The sequence below is a fragment of the Pongo abelii genome, chromosome 22 (genome assembly GCF_028885655.2).
Source record: "Pongo abelii isolate AG06213 chromosome 22, NHGRI_mPonAbe1-v2.0_pri, whole genome shotgun sequence".
Taxonomy (NCBI): domain Eukaryota; kingdom Metazoa; phylum Chordata; class Mammalia; order Primates; family Hominidae; genus Pongo; species Pongo abelii.
In genome coordinates, this window is record NC_072007.2 from 25,519,855 (window position 1) to 25,541,631 (window position 21,777).

The following is a 21,777-nucleotide window of genomic DNA, read 5'->3' on the forward strand; positions in this document are numbered from 1 at the left end:
CCGCCGCCCGGAGGGTCACAATGTAGGGTTAGGGCGGCCGGCGGGCGGGGCTCTGCGGGGGAGGAGCCGCCGGGCGGGGGCGGGGGCGGGGACGGCGCGTGGGGGAGGGGAGGGAGGAGGACTCGCGGAGGGAGGAGGACAACGCCATTCCGGGCGGCGGCTCCCTCCGTCCCCTCTCCCTTCCCCAAAGCAGCCCGCGAGCCGCCAGCGAAGGAGCGCGCGAACGCGTGACGCCGCCCGACTGGCTCGCGCTCTCCTGCGCCCCGGCGTCCTCCGCCCGCTCATGGCCCGGGCCGCCGCGGACGAGCGGCGCTGAGGCGGGCCGCGTGGAGACGTGAGGCGGCCGCCGTGGCCCTCACAGTCGGCGCTTCGCCGCCTGCCCGCGGTGCCCGCGCACGCCGGCCGCCATCGCCTTCGCGCCTGGCTGGCGGGGGCGCTGTCCTCCCCGGCCGTCCGCGCCGCTCCCTGGAGCTCGGCGGAGCGCGGCAGCCAGGGCCGGCGGAGGCGCGAGGAGCCGGGCGCCGCCGCCGCCGCCGCGGGGGCCATGACCGTGGAGCAGAACGTGCTGCAGCAGAGCGCGGCACAGAAGGTGAGGCGAGCCCGCGAGCCGGCGGGCCCCACTCCTCCTTCCGACGGGCTGTCCTCTTCCGCCGCGGCCGGGCGCCCCGGCCTCGCCGCCGCCGCCGCCGCCTTCCCCGGCTTCCTCCCCCGTCACCCCCGGGCCCTGCCTGTCGCCTCGGGGGCGTCGCGCCCAGTGCCCAGCTGCCTGTGGGAAGCAGAGTGTAGTTTGCGGGCTTCAATCCACTTCCTTCTGCCGATTGTTTTCCCGTAGCAGACGGTGCCAGGTATTGAGAGCGACCCTCACATTCCTACAGTGCTCTGTGTGGCTTCTTAATGAAACTTTATTCTCTCCCCTTAAATAAGAAAGAATAGCCAGTTGTCATCGTTTCTGAACCGATTTTGTCTTTCAAAGGTAGTAGTGTACCAGGCCTGCTGTTTTGCAAAACGGTCTCTACCAAAATCGAATTACCTGCCTTGCGGGGCAGGCGTGTTGACCAGGTGCACTCTAGAAGTAGGTGGTTTGCTTGGTTTCTTTTCCTTTTAAGGTTTCCCTTTCTTCTTCTTCTTTTCTGTTTCTTTTTCTTTTTTTTTTTTTTTTCAATATAGAAACTGTCCCTAAGAGAGGAAACCTTTCTGGCCATGTTATTCCAGGAATCTTTTGCCCCTAAGTTTGACCTTGTTCTTTCGTTCACCCTTTACTCTTGCATCAGTCACACATTCAAATGGTCACTCACTGAAGAAAACAATTAAAAAACTGTTTGTGAAACTTTATATCTTTAAGGTGAATAGAGATCATTCTGCTATTTTAGATTTTGCTTTCAGAATCTTAAGTGCACTATCATGGCTTGCACCATGTTCTGAAGAGTAGTTGGCCATGATTTAATTTCTTTTTAAAATTTTTCATTTGCGTGAAAAGCATTTTGGGCAAAAGAGTAAACCGTGCCTTAGTCGTGTTGGAATTACGGGGACAGTTAGGGTTTACTGTGATCAACCACCAGAGTTATATTTGGTTTGTCTGGGTGAGTAATGAATGCCCCACCCTGTTGTAGTTTTGGTGTAGCAATATTCTACCTGTGCTTGACTTTAGAATAAGACCTGTTCTAAAATGGGCTGTCTACATACAGCCTGCTGAATTTTTGCTTTGAGATTATTTTTAGAATTTTATGATACTGCTTTAAAGTAATCGAAGATACTCAAGAAGTTTGGAAAGCAAGGGTAGTGCGTTGTTATTTTAGGCACGTTGGGAAAGTTGTTTTTGAGGCTTGTATATTAGTTGATATTACTGGTAAAGTTAGAAGGATATTGCACACTGCACTTTATTTACAGTGAAATAATTCAAGATTTAATAATGAGAATTTAAAAGAGTTTACTTCCTAATCCTCCCTATTCTATTTTGAATACCTTCAAGTTCAATTTTTAAAGACTTAAGGTTTAGGAAAGAGCACATGGTCATGTGAATGCTAAGCAATATTTAATATGTATGGTACGATTTGTTTATAATTGTCTTCAATGTTGAATATTAAAGTCTGTTTCAAAGTGAGAAATACAAATTTTTCACATCTCCTAAGTTTGAACAATGGGAAGAACTTTCTAAGTTTGGGATTTTTTCTTTTTCATTTGATTTTGACTAAACTGCATTAAATAACTATGCAGGCTCCATTGCATGGTTCAGAGGTTATGCATAAAATTGTAGAATCAAGAATCAAGTTAACGAAAGTGATCTTGGCTGTCGAGTCCAATTTCCTACTTTAATGAATCCCCTCCCCACACAAAGGGAGTAGTAGTTAATTCAAAATTTTCATTATGATGCTATTTTTAGTATGGGTGTGTTTTAGATCATTTCATTGTTATTGGGATTTTTTTTAGAGAAACTTTTATACTTCCATAATATTTAGATTGTTTTACAAAAGAAACACTTAAATGTGTTTGCTTTCCATATTAATACACGATTACTTTGTTACTCATATTAGAACTATTTAAAAATATTTATATGGATATAAATAAACCATCTACCTCAATAAGTTGACAGATTTAAATCCGTCAAGCTAGTAACCAGGAAGCGGACTTAAAGCTGGTAACTAGGAAGTGAACTTCACACTTAGAAGAAACAAAAAGTGATAGTCTGTTTTTACTCAGACACCTTATGGGTTATCTAAAAGGAGAGGTGTGTAGTGTATATTCCATAGCCAACATTTTAGCCAGTTTTCTTCTCACCTTAAAAAATTGTGTGTACATATGTGTTTTTAAATTTTAAGTATTTACTATTTAAAATTTAAGTATTTACTTTTTAGCTATATTATTTTCAAGATTTTTTAAACTTTTATTTTGCAGATGGATTTAAGTTTTTTTGTTGTTTGCAGTACCACACTACACAAAACTTTCATGATTTTTTGGTTCGCCTAAAGAATTCATTAGGCTTTGTCACAATGTAGTATGATGAGGCAAGGGGGCTGCCTTTCCCTTTTGATGTGTTCTTTGCTTGATTGCTGGAGTTTGGCCAACCCAGGGACTTATGAGATGTAGTAAAACTGCAGAAAGCTGCTTTTCTGAGGTTTAGATATTTCAGGTGAGGTGCAGTTGGCAGCAGATGAGTTAAATTCTGTGATAATTTTGGTTTTGGACATGTATCTTCAGCCTTTGTGCTTCATATTTACCACAGTGTAGGCCTTAGATCTCAGAAATTTGATACATAGATTCAAGTTCCAAATGCGGATACTCCACGGCGGCCCCCCCCAATCTATCTAACCAGATGAACCAAGCTAGGATTCTTTAGGGCAGTTATTATTGGGAGGAGGTTTGCTCCCAGGGACCAAATTAATTTACAGAGTGAAATGAACAGGATACTATTTACATTAAATGTATCCTTCTGAGTTGAGTAAAATATATTGTTTCACTCTAGGGCTTAGAACAGTTCGTTACACATAGTAGGACTCAGCAAATATGTGATGAATGAAATAAGTGAATGGTTTCCAAAAGGAATATAGTACTTTGTTTCCTAACTGAATCTTGAAATTTAAAAATTATTGAGAAACAATGAGGCTGGGCATGGTGGCTCACGCTTTAATCCCAGCACTTTGGGAGGCTGAGGTGGGAGGATCACTTGAAGCCAGGAGTTCAAAACCAGCCTGGGCAACAAAATGACACCCTGTCTCTTAAAACAAAATGGCCAGGCGCGGTGTCTCACGCCTGTAATCCCAGTACTTTGGGAAGGTGAGGCGGGCAGATCACGAGGTCAGGAGTTCAAGACCAGCCTGACCAACATGGTGAAACCCAGTCTCTACTAAAAATACAAAAATTAGCCAGGCGTGGTGGCACATGCCTGTAATCCCAGCTACTCAGGAGGCTGAGGCAGGAGAATCGCTTGAACTCAGGAGGCGGAGGTTGCAGTGAGAGAGATCGCGCCACTGCACTCCAGCCTGGGCGACAGAGCAAGAGTCCATCTCAAAAAAACAAAAAACCAAAACAAACAATGAAAGCTTGAAAAACTGTGCTCATGCTAGGAGAATAGGCAGTGGTAGTGAAAGACAGGATGTGGGATAGATCTCAACCACCTTTTTGTCACCTTGGGCAAGTCATTAAGTGCTTCTGAAGGTTCGTTTAAAGCCGTAATATTAGTATGTTAACAGTAGTATGTTAAGGCTTTAAACTTTAGCAACTTCTTTAGATTAGATTGTTTAATGGTCCTAAGCAAGTGTTCTGTATAGGGAGAATAAAAAAGAAACAGTATAGAATGGAGGCAGAGGAATCTAACAGATCTACAGTCAACTTTCACTGAATTCCTCGAAAGGTGAGGGTTAGGTGGGAAGGTTGTCATAGATTAACCAAGTTCAAGAGTTAAAACTTGAAAAACAATGCAGACTGGATTCAGGGTAAATTTCTTACTTAAAATAATGTGTATTTTCCAGTTTAGGATTATCTAAGGTTATCAAACTATATCATGCAGCATTTGATAGTTAACATTACTTAAATCACTTTAAATGTTACGTAAAGGGGGTATTCTTTATTAGGAATCAGTTGATTATCTTATTAGTATAAGACTTGATTGGGCAGAGAGATAGGTTTCCAACTGTTTATTCCTTTTCTTATTCTTTCCTTTTCACCACCTAATTTTGACTTGTATACTCACATTGTATCCAGACTTTTAAATGAATTCACATCATTTCTAATAAATATTCTGTTGATTTTCTTCAATATTATATGTATACAGTCCATATCCTTTACAAATACTTAATATTCTGACCTCTTTCTTGTCATTATTTTTACCACTTATTACTTTAAGATTACAGAATGCTACTACAATTTATGTTAGTTTCTATTATATATTGTTTCCTTATAATATGGAAATTTTCTTACATTCGTTAAGTTTTATAAATGTTTCAAAACTAGATTTAGATGTTAACTGTCATGTCTTTTTCTTTGCAGTGAGTGATATTTTATATGTCAGTAATATGAGAACCATTTGTGCATAAGATATATGAATATTTACTGTATAATCCGTGTAAGGCACTGTGCTGAGTCTTCTTACAAACTTTTTTCATTTAATCTTTCCGACCACGTTATGAAGTCAGTGCTATTTTTCTCCTTTCTTATTGAAGCTGAAGAAACAGTATTGGAGAACTAAAGCAACATTTCATCTCTAGTATGTATTAAGGGTCGGATAAACTCAAAAGTCATGTGATACACAAGCCCCTGCTCTTAACCACCATGTTGTATTGTTTTGGCTGTCCTTGAATTCCTGATAAAACCCCATTTGGTCATGTTGCTTTACTATTTTAATATATTTCTATATTTAATATAATAAATTTAAACCTAGAATTTAGTATACAATTGGCCTTCTGTATCCACAGGTTCTGAATCCATAGATTCAACCAGCTGTGGATTGAAAGTATTCTGGAAAAAAAAAAAGCATTGTTGCATCTGTACTGAACATGTACAGTCTCATTTTGGTCATTATTCCCTAACAATACAGTATAACAACTATTTATGTAGCATTTACATTGTGTTAGGTATTATAAGTAATCTAGAAATGATTTAAAGTATGCTGGAGGATGTGTGGATGTGTAAGTATTATACCATTTTATATAAGGGACTTGAACATTCGCAGATTTTGGCCTCTTTGGGGGTCCTGGAACCAGTTCTCCTTGGATTCTTCAATGAGATTGGTTACAAGGTTTGGTGTGCCCATGAGGGCTATTAAGATAAGGTTAGCTCATAAAATGATTAGAAGGCTTTCTGTGTTTTCCTGTGCTTTTGGAATTGTTTAGTGTAGGATTATGTTGAGTCATTCAAAATTGATGGTGTATGATCTTTTTTGATTTGAAAAATTAGGGTTCAGCTGAGGTACTTGTTACTTTGAAGATTTGGTGAACATGACTATCAGGGCTGAGCTGCTCATTTAGAGCAAATTTTAGGTAAAGTTTCCAAATTTTGCTTATTGTCTTTCAAATTTTCTATGTTTTCTAGGGTCAAATTTTAAAAGTTGTTTTAGTTCTAGAAAATTCTAAATTTCATTTAGGTTTCTGTATTTATTGGTCTAAAGTTTTGTCCTAAATCTGTGTGTGTGTGTGTATGTATGTACATATATATATATATATATATATATATATATATATATAGACGTGCCATTTTTTTTGTCCTGCTTGTTTTGTTGTCAGTAGTGTTTGCCAGATGCTGATCTTATTTCCTGCTTTTTTTTTGAGACGAGGTTTTGCTCTCTCACCCAGGCTGGAGTGCAATGATGCAATCTCAGCTCACTGCAACTTCTGCCTCCCAGGTTCAAGCAATTCTCCTGCCTCAGCCTTCCAAGTAGCTGGGACTACAGATATACAACACCACGCCCAGCTACTTTTTGTAATTTTACTAGAGACAGGGTTTCATCCTGTTGGCCAGGCTGGTCTTAAACTCCTGACCCCAAGTGATCAGCCTGCCTTGGCCTCCCAAAGTGCTGGGCAATTTCTCTTTGTATTTCTAATGGATTCAATCCAAACTTGTGTTCTTGTCTTTTAGAATTTAACCATGCACATATGGTGATAACTGATAAATTTAATCTTTTTAATTAAATTAATTAATGGATAATCATCTGATTATCCATTTATTAGTCTTGTTTTCTCCATTCAGTTTTGATGGATAGACCAAATTTTCATTGTATCACCACCCCCACCCTTGTCTTTAACGTTTTCTTTTGAATTTTGGCTCTTTTAATTTTAAACAAATATATTTTTATAATATAAAATTTTGATAATATAAAACATTAATAGCTTTTTCTGATAATATAAAAAATTAACTTTTTTCTCCACCCATTTGCCCCAAATTAGGTAAGACATTTTAGCATGTTTTTTCTTATGGTATTCCTAGTTTTGTTGGGATAATATAGAATTGTAATTCTAGATGATGAATTTTCTTAGTGTTGCAGATGCATTATTAGTAGCTAGTTTTTTTAAATTAACTATTTAATTTTAACTGTGTTTTTTGGTCTGTTGTATAATGCTTTTTGATGGTTTGATGTCACTCTGCTTTTTTTTTTTTTTTTCCAGATAAGTTAACTCTCTGTGTTACCTTGTAAGATTTTACTCTTTGTTTTTAAGAGTTCAGAAATTTCACTTGCATGTGTTTATGTATGTGTCTTTTTAATGATCCTGCCTAGGATTTTTCATCTGAAATCTGTGTTCTCAGGAATTTTTCTTCCACTCTTTTCCTCGTCTTCATTTAAAACTACATTATTTGGATTTTATATGTCACTTATCTTTCTTCCTGGCTTCAAATGTTTCTTCTCTCCCTTTTTGTCCTGTATGCTATGGTAACTTTTTAGTTTGATTATCTAGATTATTATTTTTGTAATGCCAGTTCTGTATTTACTACCCTTATATGTGGTCAGATAGTTTACAAAGAGTTTGTTTTTAATAATATATATTTTTAGTTTGGTTCTGAAGTACACATAATTGAATTAATTTTACCAATTGTCTCATGATCAGCTCTTCCTGCAAATATGTTTTCATTTATTTGTTAAATTGCTTATTTTAAATAATAAACACACATGAACACCCTATTTAAAACAAAAGCTGGAACTTCGATAATAATCTATATCCATTATCCTATCCCTTTACTTTCATTTGAGATTATCATCTTGAATCCTCTGTTCATCTTCCTGTTAATTTGTTGCATCTATATCAATGGCTGAAAGTATTTTTTTTTAATGTTAGTTGTTTTAACTTAAAAATTTTAAGAACTTTTCCCTGCAACAATATCTAGAAGGTAGTCGTCTGTATTTTTAACTAAGAGTTTTAAAGTTATATTTGCAACATTTTAGACCCTTTTTCATCTGTGCTTGAGTTTTGTATATGGTGCGAGGTAGGGATATAGTTTTATTTTCATCATATACAAATTGAGTCTCTCATATCCAAAGTGCTTGGGACCAGAAGTGTTTTGGATTTTGGACTTTTTTTTTCCCTTCAGATTTTGGAATATTTGTATTTTGCTTACCTGGGTTGGGTAAATATCCTAAATTTGAAAATCTGAAATCTGAAATAAGCCAGTGAGCATTTCCTTTCAACATCTTGTTGGTTCTCAAAAAATATGGAGTTTTCAAATTGTGGAGCATTTCTTATTTCTGGCTTGGAGTTTTGGGATGTGCAACCTTTAAATGATTTAAAAAATTTCTTTTGTTATCTTTGCTTTATTGAAAAGTTAATGCAGTCTTCTACGGAATTGATATGCCATCTTTGTCATATATGCAAAAGTTTAATGCAAAATTTTTTTCCCTTTCCTTGACTCATTCTTTTTCATCATTCATTTTGTGAATATCTTCCTGTGTTCATTGTTGTTGCTTTAGAATAATCTCTCATACTGGAAAAGAAAGTTCTTTGCCTTTGTTCCTTTTTTTCAGAAGTAACACTTGACTTTTCCTTAGAAATTTTAGAATGATCATACCAAGTTCTCTCAAATCCTCTGTCTTTTTGATTAATTTGATTGAATCTGTAGATCAATTTGAGATTATTAACATCTTTATGATACAAGATGAGCAGGATATACTTCTACTTTTATTAGGTCATGTTTAATATCTCTTGTGTGGTTTATAATTTAACACAAAATTATTGTACATCTTTTGTTTCAGGTAGTTGATAATTTCTGATAACTGTTATATGGCAGTGCTTTTAAAAATTTGCTATTGGTGTATGCAAATGCGGTGGTCTTTTGTATGTTAATTTTATATCTAGCCACCTTGCTAAATGTTTCTAATACCTTTTCCAGAGACAATTTTGTACTTTCTGTGTAAAAGATCATATCATTAAGGGAGGAGACCACCCCTCATATTGTCTTATGCCCAATTTCTGCCCCCAAAGAAAGAAAAAGTAAAAACTAAAAGGCAGAAATGAAATCCACAAGCAGACAGCCCGGGGCCACACCCTGGGCCTGGTAGTTAAAGATCGACCCCTGACCTAATCAGTTATGTTATCTATAGATTACAGACATTGCACAGACACTGTGAAAATCCCTATACTGTTTTGTTCTGATCTAATTACCTGTGCATGCAGCCCCCAGTCACATACCCCCTGCTTGCTCATTTGATCATGACCCTCTCACACGCACCCTCTTAGAGTTATGAGCCCTTAAAAGGGACAGGAATTGCTCACTCCAGGAGCTCGGCTCTTGAAGCAGGAGTCTTGCTGATGTCCCCGGCAGAATAAACCCCTTCTTCCTTTAACTCGGTGTCTGAGGAGTTTTGTCTGCAGCTCGTCCTGCTACATCATGATTAAAAAGTTTTATGTATTATTTCAGTTTTTGTGCCTGTACTTTCATTTTTTTCCTGTACTAGCAAATACTTCCAATAAATATTGATTAGAAGTGATAACAATGAGTATTTTTTTGTTGTTGTTGCTGATCTAAAAAGGCAGTTACCTACTTTTGTACCTCATGCATTTCTGAAATATTTACATGTGTTAGTTGTGCAGATTTACAAAGTAGGTTCTGTTTAACTAAAAGATATTGTAGTATTTTCAATTGTGATGCTTGCATGTATTTTTTCTTTGGGTACTGGTGACCTTTGTTTAAGCTTTCACCCTAGGTATCCTGGGTGTGGTGGTGGAGGGGTGCTGGTAGTTTGTCAGTCTCTTCTCTATCGTCCTAGGAACTGTGAAGTCAGGCAGGGCACTTTTTTTTCATATTAGTGGCTCTCACTAATTTCCTTCTCCAGGGGCCACTCCACCATTGATTTCTGCCCTGATGTGCTTAGAGTAAGGTGGCTACGGGGTCTTTCTTTCCCTGACACTGGCATAATTTTACTTTCTAATGTCATACAATTGCTTTAAGCACTGACCTGCAGCAGTGGCCTGCCTTTTTCCTACAATATACTCACTGATTTTTATTATGTATGAAGGACCAAATTTGGCTTGTGAAAGTGAGTTTAGGAATGTCACTATATAATATGAGCAAGCAGATGATGTGAAAGTTGAATTTATAAAAGGATGAGGCCTTGCATTTATTTTGGCAGACTTTAATTTCCAAGGACATCATCCTTGTCATGACATCTTGTTTTATGTATGTAATAAGTAATTTTTGAGTTTTTCTCTTTTTTGCCCCTTGATTAACTCTGCTTCAGTACAGACCATCTGCTTTATTTTTAGTTTTTGGTTCTCTGAACTGCTGGATATTTTAAATGCCCAGCGATATTTTCCTTAGTCTTGTTACTATAGGTTTAGATCAGAGTTTCTTATAATATGGTTTTTGTGGACTGTCTTAATTATCTGTAGTGCTTGCTATAAGTGCAGACTTCTGTGCCTCACCTTAGACCTATTGTTTCAAGATGTTGAGGGTTGGGCTAAAGCATGCTTAATAAGAATCTCAGATTATTCTTCTGCACTTAATGTTTGAGGATCACTGGTTGAAGTTAATTAGTATTCTTAGAGATAAAAGTGCCTTGAGCACTGTGTAAATTGACTGCAGGGGTCCTTTAGGGATTGAATTATCACAATACACCAAATTTAATATGGAAGCAGGGTCTTTGAACAGACATTGTTTTTTTTTGTTTCAGGTATTTCTCTCCATCAGTGCAGCAACATGTTTCCTTGTAGAGGAGCTGTCTCCTCCCTCAGGCTTTTCTGGCCAACATCTCTATGGAAACCCAAGGCTTCAGGTGGCTAGGTGGGATACTTGTCCCTTTTACTCCTGGGGGCACAAATAAGTTGAATCGATGCATTAAGGAGTTGGAAAGTGATTGTACATGCCAAAGTTGTAATCTTCCTGTTTCTTTCTGGCTGTTTTTTTTTTTTTTTTTTTTTTTTGGTGTGTGTGTGTGTATTTGTGTATGAATAATTCCTATAGGATTTTTTTGGAGGGGCTAACCCATAGCATATGAAAACTTATGTACAACTTAAATATATTAAGATTACTATTCTTTGTACTGTTTTAGACATGAAATAGAATATCTTATTGTCCTGGAAATTTCTTTTGTTCCTCATTCATACTGTCCCTCTTTTCTACACCACCCCCCGCCCCCACACTACTGCTATCTTGACTTTTTTCAGGTTAATGTTATCGTGGTATGATTTACACTGGAAGTGTGTAATTTGATGAATTTGGCCATACAGAACATTTCTGTCACTCCACAAAATTTGTCCTGTGTCACCTTTCTCATTTATTATCAACACCCCCATTATTTCAGGCAACTGTTGACCTGATTTTTATTACTGTAGATCAGTTTTGGCTGTTCTGGGTCTTCACATAAATAGATTTGTTTATACCAAATTTTTTTTTTTCTCGCATCTGACTGCTTTTGCTCAGCAAAATGCTTTTGAGATTCACCCATGTTTTATTGCATGTATCAATGTGTTTCTTTCTACTGTGGAGTAATATATAAGTATTCTCACATCTGTGTATTCATGTACCTTTTGATGTACTTTTGTTTTTTTTTTTCCAGTTTTTGACCCATATATAATGTTATGTGTACATTTGTAAGCAGGTCTTTGAGATGTATTTCTGTTTCTCTTGGGCAAATACATAGGTGTAGAATTGTTATAATACTACATTGTTATCCAAATTGATTGTCTCATTGTACATTCTCATTAGCAATATAGGAGAATTTCAGGTGGTCTACATTTTTGCCAGCACCTGGCATTTTTAATCTTTTATGTTTTAGCCATTCGGTGAATATGTAGTGTACCTCATTGTGGTAGTAATTGTGTATTTCCCTAATGACTAATGATTTTGGACATCTTTCATGTGCTTGTTGGCCAGTTTGAGGATGTTTTTTTTTAACATTACTACTCACACATTATCCAGTTTTAACACTCCTACATGATAGCAATGACAATAGCTGCATTCTTCCAAGTCTTAAAATGGCAAAAATGTCAGAGATGTAGCTAAAGGTAAAACACTCCAGGACCAAGTGCTAATATGTTCACAAAACAGATTGAGATTGCACAGTTTTTTTTTGTTTGCTTGTTTAAACTAATACCTGATAAAAAGGTACATTGCTGAAAAATGGGAACTCATTTCTTCATCATGCCTCAAAGTAAATATTAAATTTATCTCTTTAACAATTAATTGCACACATACATGAGAAATCTTTATGATGCATATTTTATTACACAGTGTACAAAAATAATTTCACATTTTAATTGGGTTGGAAGTTTGAAAAGAACATGGTGCAGTTGCAGGGGTGGGATGAACTGTGGCGAGGTAAGTAAATTAGACAGAAATTGGGCAGAAAGATACTTCCTTTTTTTTTTTTTTTTTTTTTTTTACAGTTTTTCATCTGTCTGAAGACAGGGAAGAAGAGGAATCTGCATTGGAAAAACCCCACTGTATCTGTTGGGTTTTTGTTTTTGCTGTTCAGTCTGGAAATGGGTGGTGTGTGGTGAGAGGTCGTTAGGTCATCAGGGCAGAATTGTCTGCAGAGCTGGGAGCTACCTCCTCACGGAAGTGGGATAGATGTATTGGGGAGGGGTTTGCAGAGAGGAGTCAGGAATGATGGACCATTAGTGGCCAGGGCTTGTTATGGTAACACCAATATGCAAACCAACTGTGCATTCACATATACAAAAGTTTTGTGTCTTAATTCATGCCAGAATACATGCATAATCAAATGTGTCAGTTAAGGGGGAGCTACAGAAACACTGGGCTGAAGTTCTGGGGTTTTCTTTGTCTTCGTGTGAGGCCTCTGGGCTGGGTCTGGGTGTCTGATCAAGAATGCCCTGAAGTTTTCCCATGGGGCTTTGGAGAAAGGCTTTGGAGCTGGGCAGAGCTGAGGATGAGCACAGAAGAAAGGAAACAAGTGGTCCACTACCTAAGGTTTAAAATCCTCAATTTTTGGAGGGAAGAATTGACACAAGATTTTATCGGTGCCACTTCACCAGCAAGAAACCTCTAAGGCCAGCAGTGCCTCCTCTGCCCAGGCTTTGCTTGCACTCACTGGGCTCGCTCTGCCTGCTCGGCCCAGCAGGCTGCTCTCAGCTGATCCCCAGCCCAGATCCCACGACCACTGCCACTCCGTGCTCAGCCCATGGCGGGACCGGGTATACCGCATGTGGCTTCCACAGCTGGACTCCAGCATTCAGATGAGGGGAACGTGGTAGAACCCAGAAACTTGGAGACGGCAGCAACCGTGGAGCCCCAAGGGGGTGTCATAGCGTCTGCCTGGGGAGTCCCGAGGTCTGAGCCACCAGGGAATGCCACAGCCCTCTCTCGTTCCTGCTGCTCACGGCTCCGTGAATGGGGGTGTGTTAGAGCTTGTTTGTTCCTGCTGCCCACGGCTTCGTGAATGGGGGTGTATTACGGTTCTAGTTCGGGGGGTCCTGAGGTTTGGGCCCCCAGAGGGGTCGCAGCTTGTCACTCCCATAGTCCAGCAAATGGGAGTGTGTAACAGCTCTTTTCCTGCCCACTGCCCGCAGCTCCAGGAGCCGGCCAGGTGCGTGTTACAGCCATTTTTGTTCCCACTGTTTGGCGAGTTCTGGGTTTTTGTCCAGTGACCAAGAATAATGAGGTATGTGGACACCAGAGAGTGAGGAAGGCAGAGGAGAATTTCATTGAGCAACATAAAAGCTCTTGACAATGAGAGGGGACGTGAAGTGGATAGCTGTCTGTGTGAGAGGGGCCCCAAAAGCTGGTAGCCATCTTTGTAGTTGAGTCCAGGGTTTTTTTAGGTTTGGAATGAGGAGATGTGGGCTGGAGGTAGCCTTGGAAAAGGCAACATTCAATTGGTTTAAAAACATTATTCAGAAACAACCAATTGGGAAAGAATAGGCAAAAAGAAAAGTTTTCACTCCAGCTGTGGACTCTATCTATATCTAGAACCTGCAGCTTGGTAGGCTTTAAACTGTCTTTGGTTTGAAGGTCGGGTTTCACCAGGGACCTGTCCCTGCCTGCCTAGGAATTTGTCTACTGTGGCGCCTGCCTAGGAATTTGTCTATTGTGGCGCCTGCCTAGGAATTTGTCTACTGTCCCTGCCTGCCTGGGAATTTGTCTACTGTGGCTATCAGAAACAGCTCTGCACAGGCCTCCTGGGGTCAGTGGACACTCTCTTTACCAATTTTGGTAGCATCATGCAGATTCGCAGAACTGGCTTCTAGGCTTCTTCCCAAGTGAGGCAGGAATTGAAGTCACTTAGAACAGTGGAACTTACAGAACTGACAGTGTTTCCATTCTTGCTGGGTGGCGCCAGGAGGAGAGCACCAGTGTACCTGAGCATGTGGAACTGTAGCAGCGTAGCTGAAAGCAGCATATAAGATGACCCTGGTCAGCTCTGTGGTTTCTATGGTGTGAAGTGGGTAGGAGTTGCAGGCCTTTGGGGTTACAGAGATCAGAGCCGCTCCCTCAGGTCATGGGGTCCTGTGCTAGGTGTGGTCCTAGGGCTGTGTGAACATTGGTGGGGTTTGCCATTACTTTATTTTTGTCCATCTTGGTGTTGGCTTAGGCAAACCTTAGGGTCTGCAGTTTTGTTGTTGTTGTTGTTGTTGTTGTTGTTGTTTTTGAGACAAAGGTCTCACTGTGTCACCCAGGCTGGAGTGCAGTGGTGCAATCTGACTCACTGCAACCTCTGCCTCCTGGGTTCAAGTGATGGTCGTGCCTCAGCCTCCCACGTAGCTGGGACTACAGGTGCACGCCACCAGGCCTGGCTAATTTTTATGACGGGGTTTTGCTATGTTGGCCAGGCTGGTCTTGAACTCCTGATCTCAAGTGATCTTGCTGCCTTGGCCTCCTAGGGTCTGCAGTTTTTTTTTGTTGTTGTTGTTGTTGTTGTTTTGAGGCAGAGCTTCGCTCTTGTTGCCCAGGCTGGAGTGCAGTGGCGTGATCTCAGCTCATGGCAGCCCCCGCCTCCCGGGTTCAAGTGATTCTCCTGCCCCAACCTCCTGAGGAGCTGGGACTACAGGCACCTGCCACCACACCCGTCTAATTTTTGTATTTTTACTAGAGATGGGGTTTTGCCATGTTGTCCAGGCGAGTCTTGAACTCCTGACCTCAGGTGGTCCACCCGCCTCAGCCTCCTAAAGTGCTGGGATTACAGGCGTGAGCCACCGCACCCGGCCGGGTCTGCAGCTTTTGAATGAAAGTAAATGCTCTTCCAAGCATTTCTTGCATGAGCAGAAGAGTGGGTAGAATTCTCTTGGTTTGCTGTCTAAAGCGAGAGGGCTGACTAACCACTTTAGGGCCACGGCCTCCTTCCCCACCACCACACTACTCCCTCTCTTTCTCCTCTCTCCTATTCTCCCCTCCCTTCCCCCTCCTCCTTTTCCTGAGTGCTGATGCTGTTCTGCCTTAAGCTTCTAAGCAGGGGCGTCTTTTATGGTTGGGGAGAGGGAGATGTGGGAGGCAGGCAGGGGATGTTGCAGGAGAGCTACTAGTAACCCAGGGCCTCTGTCTTTTCCTTATTGACCATTTTTATGTCTTCTTTTTAACATGTTAAGATTATTTCCCAATTTTTTAGTTGGGTTATCTTCTTGCTGTTGAGTTGTAGGAATTCTTTATATTTTCGTTGTCTTTTATCATGTATATGTAATTACAAATACTTTCTCCCAATGTGTGGCTTGTATTTGCATTTTCTTAACAGTTTCTTTGAAGTTGAAGTATTTTAATATTGATCGTTTAATTTACTTTTATGGTTAGTACTTTAACCATTTTCCTTTTTTTTTTTTTTTTTTTTTTGTGACGGAATTTCACTCTTGTTGCCCAGGCTGGAGTGCAATGGCATGATCTCACTCACTGCAGCCTCCACCTCCCAGGTTCAAGCGATTCTCCTGCCTCAGCCTCCTGAGTAGCTGGGATTACAGGCATGCACCACCACATCCAGCTAATTTTTGTATTTTTAGTAGAGACAGGGTTTCACCATGTTGGCCAGCCTGGTCTCGAACTAGCGACCTCTGGTGATCCACCCGCCTCGGCCTCCCAAAGTGCTGAGATTACAGGCGTGAGCCACCACGCCCGGCTACTTTAACCATTTTCTTGAAACTCAGTTTGTAAATTTTTTCTCCCTGTGTTTTGTTCTAGAAGTTTGTCATTTTAGGTTTATGATCCATTTGGAATTCATTTCTGTGTGTGTTCTGAGGTGTCACTAAGTCAGGGTTCATTTATTGCATGTGTATTATCTAGTCCCAGCACCTATTTTTGAAAAAGCTGTCCTTTCATCATTGAATTATATTGGTGTCTTTATGGAAAATTAATTGACCATGTATGAATGGGTTTATTTTTGAACTCAGTTCCTTTCTATCTTTACGCTGTGCCATACTTTCTTGATTACTGTGGCTTTGAAATGTGCCTTGAAGTGGGTAAATGTAAAGTCTTCAACTTTGTTCTTGTTAGAAATTTGTTTTGGCTATTCTAGAATTTTTTGTATTTCCAAATACAATTCTGAGGCATTTTGAACAGTTGGACAAAGAGCCTTCTGGGATTTTTGAGTGGGATTGTGTTGGATGTATAGATTCATTCTGACTGGACATCTTTACAGTATTTTAGCCTTTCAATCCAAGAACACATATTTTTCTCCATTTATTTAGGTTTTATTTTTTAACAGTTTAAAAGTCTTTGCATATCTTTTGTTAGAGTTGACTTTTTTGATGCTATTGTAAGTGGTATTTTTTATTTTTATTTTTTTATTTTTTTTGAGATGCAGTCTCACTTTCACTGCAGCCTCCGCCTCCCAGGTTCAAGTGATTCCCCTGCCTCAGCCTCCCTAGTAGCTGGGACTACAGGTGTGTGCCACCACACCCGGCTAATTTTTTGTATTTTTAGTAGAGATGGAGTTTCACTGTGTTATAGCCAGGATAGTCTTGATCTCTGGACAGCATGATCCTCCAGTCTCGGCCTCCCAAAGTGCTGGGATTACAGTTGTGAGCCAGTGTGCCCTGCCAGCAGTTTTTAGTTTTTATTCCAATTGTTTTTTGCTGGTATATGGAATGTGGTTGATTTTTCTGTATGAAGCTTGTATCTGTGACTCTGCAAAATTCACTTATTCTAAAAACTTTATTTGCCACCTTTATTCATTTTAAAAATTGTACTTTTTGGGGTCTTCTCTAAAATATTTAATAGAAGTGGTAATGACAGACATCTTTGTCTTGTTCCCGATTTTGTATGGAAAGCAGTCTTTTACTACTAAGTATGATTTTAATTGTTGCACTTCTTATTTTGTTAAAAATGTTGTGTTATTGTTCATTTATACTTGTAGATATACTACAGCTTAACCATTCTACAGTTAAACTATTTGTTTATATATCTTTTTATATATTTATGGTCCACTGTGATTCTTTTCTGTGAAATTGACATTTGTTTCTCTTGCCTGTTTTTTCTTTTGGGCTATTTATCTTTTTCTTTATGATTTGAGGTAGTTCTTTATGGTTTAGAGACTACTTTTGTTTTTCTGTTTATAGTAGTCCACCTTTGCTCTCATGGAATGTGTTCCAAGACCCCCGGTGGATGCCTGAAACTGTGGCTAGTATTGAACCATATGTAGAGTATATTTTGAAAGAGACTACATTCATATAACGTACTGTATATGTTTTCAAAATATTTGAAATAGTATACCGTATATAGTATGGTTCAATACTATATAGAATATAGTATATAGAATATATAGTTAAGAAAATACTATATAGATAAGAAAATACCATATAGAATATAGTATTTTCTTATCTATACATACCTGTGATAAAGTTTAATTTATAAATTAGGCACTATATAACTATATAGTACATATAGTTTTTTTCCTATATATACCTACCTGTGATAAAGTTTAATTTATAAATTAGGTAATTTATAAATTAGTAGAGACTAACAACAATAACTAGTAATGAAATAGAACAACTATGATAATATAATGTTGTGTGAATGTAGTCTTTTTCAAAATATCTGATAACTGAGATGGCTGCTGACTACTAAGTGGGTAGTATACACAGTGTGGATATGTTGGACAAAGGGAAGATTCATGTGGGTGGCATGGAGTGAAATTTCATTATGCACAGCACTCAGTCAGAATAGTGCACAATTTAAAACATCGTTTCTGGAACTTTTCATATTTTTGGACTACACTTGACCATTGGTAACTGAAACTTCAAAAAGTGAAACAAGAGATAAGGGGAAACTACTGTATATGTTTTGCAAATATTTTCTGTTTTCACGATGTCTTTTTATTCTGTGTTCTTTCATGAATAGACATTTTTATTTTTAATTTAGTTTCATATATAATTAGCTTCCTTTAATATTTGAACTTCCATGTCCTGTTTCACAAAGATAGTCTCATTTATTGCCCTCTAAGTGTTTTCTTAATTTGTCTTCATTCAGGGTTTAAGTTTCATACCACTTGGGTTTGATTTTTGCATGTTTGAGTAGATGTCAGAATTTATTTTTCCCCTCTGGAGAACCAGCGACTTTATTGAACAGTTCCTCCTTCCCATTAATACTCTACCTGACAACAGTATGTATACTTTTTGAATTCTTCATTTGGGACCATTTTAAAGAAAAACAGGTGTCAGGAACTCTCGCCCTTGAATTAAAAAATACATTTTTGAGACAGAGTCTTGCTTTGTTGCCCAGGCTGGAGTGCAGTGGCATAATCATAGCTTGCTTCAGCCTCAAACTCCAGGGCCCACACTATCCTCCCTCCTCAGCCTCCCAAGTAGCTGGGACTACAGGTGTGTATCATCCACCCAGGTATTTTTTAGTTGTTTTTTTTTTTTTTTTTTTGTAGAGATGGGGTCTCGCTCTGTTTCCCAGGCTGGTCTTGAATTCCTGGTGTTACGCAAGCCTTTCACTTTGGCCTTCCAAAGCATTGGCATTACAGGCATGAGCCACTGTGCTCAGCAAAATTAAAATATTTTTATTTTGGTTTTACTGAAACTTGTTTAAATATAAACTAGGCATACATTTATAATGTTCTGTTGGGTATCTCTTATGTAATAAGATAAAAAACCAACTAGTAACTTAAAGGTAAACAAAACTACAAAACTGGAGAAATTCAGAATAACAAGGTTAGCTTAATTTGACAGATGGCAGCGTTTTGCAGAAGCTAATTTGGCATTTGTGGCTTCAACTAAGGAAATCAGTATATGTATTTCAGGATATTGTAATATGTTAAGCTTTTGGGAGTAAATTTTATTTCTGTTGTCAACCATACTACATTTCTGAGTTGATACCTAATTAATAACCATTATTGTAGAGTGAGTGGTATTTTTGTCTTTTTATTGTAAAACTGTAACAGATATGCTCCTAAGTGGTTTTTTTTTTTTAATTTTTTTTTCTTAAGCTCAGTAAATGCCGATATTTCCATGTTGAACTGAACAGGTTGTGTGATTTAGTGTAGAGTAAGATACACTTGCTGTGAATAAGAGTTAACAATTATAGTTTACCTTTAAGTTAGTGCCAAATAAATATCAGAACTTGTGAGTACTTTGCCTTGTGTACATATATGAGTGCCTGGGCCATCAAGAGAGTGACATACTATGCAGCGTGGTAACTGCTTTTGTAGACATTGTGAAATAGTATTCTTATACTGAAGTAATAATTGTATTCTGAGTATTGCTTTATTGCTAGTATGTGTTTCTGCTTATCTGTGGGAATTTTCCAAGGTTTGTCTTTGATTTTCTGATTTCTTTGCAAGCTTTATCTTTGAGAGATTATATATTTTCCGAGTCATATATGTTCATTACTATCAAGTATATGTATTGAAAATAAGTGTAATGTTACATCTTCACATAAATTCCAGTTTTAGGTTTTCAATTGCATGTGTACATTTCTGCTTAGTCATCACTCAGTATCATGACCGTTCATTTGTGTATTCTTTGTTTTAAGCAGATTGAGAAATAACATACAAAAAGCTTTTAAATTGGTAGTAGCTAGAGCCAGAGGTGCACAGATAATGTTGAAAGTTAAAGTATTTGCAGGTAGAACTAAGAGGATCTAGGAAGACTAGGAAAGATCTTATAAAGGAGATAATAGCTGAAATAAACTGTTGAAGATTTGTAGGCAGGTCGAAGTGTTATTCCAAGTAAAGAGAAGTCTATGAGCAAGGACAGATCTTAAATGATTTAGTGCCTTCTGTTATCTACACATGGTTTTATTTGGCTGAGTGTGATATAATAATAAATATTTGGTCTTTTTCCCTTGTTCCTGGCATGGAGCCCCTAAAGCCTTTGGAATTTACTCTCTAGTCAGTGCTAATCAGATGAGTGGCGTGGGTCTGGGTGTTGGGGGAGGAGAGGCTGTGTAGCTTCTGCTTCAGGGTGGGTACTCTTTACCACTGTAGTTAGAGGGCGAGAACTTTCAACCCCAGTCTAGCATCCGGGGAGGGAAGAGGGGCTGCAGATTGAGCTCAGTCACCCATGGCCAATGATTTAATCAATTATACCTTAATGAAATCTCCAGTGGGGGTGTGTGTGTGTGTGTGTGTGTGTGTGTGTGTGTGTGTGTGTGTGTGTGTGTGTGTGTGTGTGTGTGTGTGTGTGTGTGTGTGTGTGTGTGTGTGTGTGTGTGTGTGTGTGTGTGTGTGTGTGTGTGTGTGTGTGTGTGTGTGTGTATTTTTTTTTTTTTTTTCCTTGAGACAGAGTCTCACTCTGTTGCCCAGGCTGGAGTGTAGGAGTGAAGTGCCACAATCTCGGCTCACTGCAACCTCCGTCTCCCTGGTTCAAGCAATTCTTTTGTCAGCCTCCTGAGTAGGCTGGACTACAGGTGCATGCCACCACGCCCGGCTAATTTTTGTATTTTTAGTAGGGATGGGGTTTCACCATATTGATCAGGCTGGTCTCGATCTCCTGACCTCAGGTGATCCACCCGCGTAAGGCTCCCAAAGTGCTGGGATTACAGGCATGAACCATTGTGCCCGGCCCCTTATATCCTTTTAATAAGTGTTCAGTAAATAGTAGTTCTATGATAATGCTCAGCGTATATGGTTAACTTTTTCCCCTAATTCTTTTTTTTTTTTTTTTTTGAGATAGAGTCTTGCTCTGTCTTCCAGGCTGGAGTGCCGTGGCGTGATCACGACTCACTGCAAGCTCCGCCTCCCAGGTTCACACCATTCTCCTACCTCAGCCTCCCCAGTAGCTGGGACTACAGGCGCCTGCCACCACATCTGGCTAATTTTTTGTATTTTTAGTAGAGATGGGGTTTCACCGTGTTAGCCAGGATGGTCTCAATCTCCTGACCTTGTGATCCGCCTGCCTCTGCCTCTGCCTCCCAAAGTGCTTGGATTACAGGCATCGGCCACTGCGCCTGGCCCTTTTTTTCTCTTAAAACTATAGAATTATATTATTAATACACTGTTAGTATACAAAAATTGTTTTCAAGGAATTTGTATCAGGGTCCAGTGAGGACAAAAAAAGGACAAAAAGTAGAACAAAGGAGATTTGGTATAAAGAAGTATTGACTAGGAACAGATGATTGGCTGCTAAAGGGTAAAGAGAACTCTAAAGTAAGAAATGAATTTGGGAGAGGCCCTTTAGAAGCCCCAAGATTCTGAGAGATTCATTTCTTGTTGGAGAGGTTGTGAATGGAGCCCACTGGATGGCAGAGCAGTTTGCAGAAGTGCTGTAGCTTGGGACATTCCTGTCAGTAGCTCTTTTGAAGTGGTGTAGAGTATGTGCTTTATTGTATCTAGATGAATGGAGTTTCCAAGAGACCACAGGACATATTATATAAGTAATTAGCGTGACCAAAAACTGTATTTGCTTTAAGGAATTGTGAAAAATATAACTGCTAGGAATTATATAGTATTCCAGTTTCAGAGTTCTACTTAGAGCATGT

General features: G+C 39.3%; 1 protein-coding gene across 4 annotated transcripts in view; it reads left to right on the forward strand.

Moving 5' to 3' along the window:
• Positions 1-636: 636 nt before the first annotated feature.
• The window catches only part of USP25 (ubiquitin specific peptidase 25), a 153,326-nt gene continuing 132,185 nt past the window's right edge, over positions 637-21,777 (forward strand). For 2 of the 4 annotated variants that reach the window (XM_024239479.3, XM_024239480.3), the window contains exon 1: positions 637-845. The gene's annotated coding sequence lies outside the window, so the exon portion shown is untranslated. Of the gene's footprint in view, positions 846-10,583; positions 10,699-21,777 lie in introns of those variants that run through there. The other 2 variants (XM_054542842.2, XM_054542843.2) reach the window with 2 other exon arrangements.